Below are 2,075 nucleotides of genomic sequence, written 5' to 3'. Positions count from 1 at the left end.
GCACCTGGGTACGTGTATTACACCATGTGTTTACAGAAGCTCTTGGGGATCAAGAGGGTGTCAGATCCTCTGAAACTGTAGCTACAGGTGAGTATGAGCTGCATGTGGGTGTTAGAAAGTTGGACCTGACCCACGTCCTCTATAAGATCAGTACTAATAATGTCTGAATCACCTCTCCAGTCTTTAATTTATTTTTTACAACACTAAAAAAAATATATTATCAGTTCAGTTGAGCTTTCTTAATAGAAATAATTGACTTATTCCCACACTACTATTCAGCTTCAATATAACTCTGATACATTTAACTCAATGTTGATTTCTTCAACAGAATAGAATGCCTCCCCTTTAATTGTCTTGTTTTCCATTAATTAATTTATTTATTAACTTAACATTCCAGTCTTGGCCCCACTCCCTCCTGTCTTCTCAAGCCCACCCTGCAAGTCCCTCCCTGTGAATCCCTTTTTGTTGTTGTTGTTGTTGTGCACAAGAGTGAAGATACCTGTCAATGCCACAAGAGGGCACTAGGTCCCTTGCAGCTGGAGGCCCCTGTGAGGGCTTGGTGTGGGTGTTGGGAAATAGAAATGGCTATTTAGAAAGACCAACGTGTAGATACTTGATTTATCCATAGGATAGGGAACAAAATACCCATGGAAGGAGTTACAGAGACAAAGTTTGGAGCTAAGATGAAAGAACCATACAGAGACTACCCCACCCAGGGATCCATCTCATAATCAGCCACCAAAGGCAGACCCCATTGCAAATGCCAGGAAGATTTTGCTGAAAGGACCCTGATATAGCTGTCTTTTTTTGAGGCTATGCCAGTGCCTGGCAAATACAGAAGTGGATGCTCACAGTCATCTATTGGATGGAGCACAGGGTCCCCAAAGAGGAGCTAGAGAAAGTACCCAAGGAGCTGAAGGGGTCTGCCACCCTTTAGGTGAAACAATATGAACTAACCAGTACCCCCAGAGCTCATGTCTCTAGCTGCATATGTATCAGAAGATGGCCTAGTCGGCCATCATTGGGAAGAGAGGCCCCTTGGTCTTGCAAATTTAAATGGCACTGTACAGGGGAACTCCAGGGCCAAGAAGTGGGAGTGGGTTGGTAGGGGAGTAGGGCAGGGGGAGGGTATAGGAGACTTTAGGGATAGCATTTGAAATGTAAATGAAGAAAATATCTAATAGAAATTGAAAAAAATAAGAAATGGCTATCTTCTGCAATAGCCTCACATGGTGTGAACAGCTGAGCTGTAGCTATACCCCACCTGTTTCAAGCTCTAATTAGACAAGTGTTGACTCTTTCTATGGGTTCCTTTTAACTATAGATGGTAAGCTCTCAGGGAGGCATACACTTCTCTTCTGCTGTTCCCCTCCAACAGTAATAGATCCATCATCATCATAGATGTTTGAAAGAGACATTAAAATGATGGTGCATGGACTGGAGGGTTGCCCAGTGCTTGATACCTGGATTTGATTCTCAGCACCTACGTGGAGGCTCATGTCCTACTCAAGCACCAACATGTGGTACACAGACACACTTGAAGGCAAAGCACTCATATATCAAATAATAAAAATAAATACAAATTACTTTTAATGATAATTTATTATTAATACTTTGTAATTAACAATCTCATACTAGGTACAGACATGTCTGCCTGTTTGTTCACAGAGCAAAATAATTATTTTGCTCTGATTTTGTAATGTGCCACAGAAGACAACTCAAAACCATAGCATTCTAATGCTCATTCCATTGCTGTAGTAAAACACTGATGAAAATCAACATGAGGAGGGAAGGGTTTTATTTACCTTACAGGTCCATCAAGGGAAACTGAGGCAGGATCTGGACTAGAGATCACAGAAGAATGATGCTTACTGGCTTAATCTCTATGGCTTGCTTAGAATGTTTTTGTTTTGATTTGTTTTGTTTTTAATCCAGAGCCACCTCCCCAAGTGTGGCACCACTCTGCATGGGCAGGTTCCCCTCACAACTCATATCATGAATTAAAAGAATGTCACCATAGACTGCTGTACAGGCCAATATGATGGATGTATTTTCTGCATTGAGTTTTCCTGTTC

This window comes from Mus musculus, chromosome 7 (assembly GCF_000001635.26).
Source record: "Mus musculus strain C57BL/6J chromosome 7, GRCm38.p6 C57BL/6J".
Classification (NCBI taxonomy): domain Eukaryota; kingdom Metazoa; phylum Chordata; class Mammalia; order Rodentia; family Muridae; genus Mus; species Mus musculus.
Note: the sequence above shows the minus strand (reverse complement) of the source record.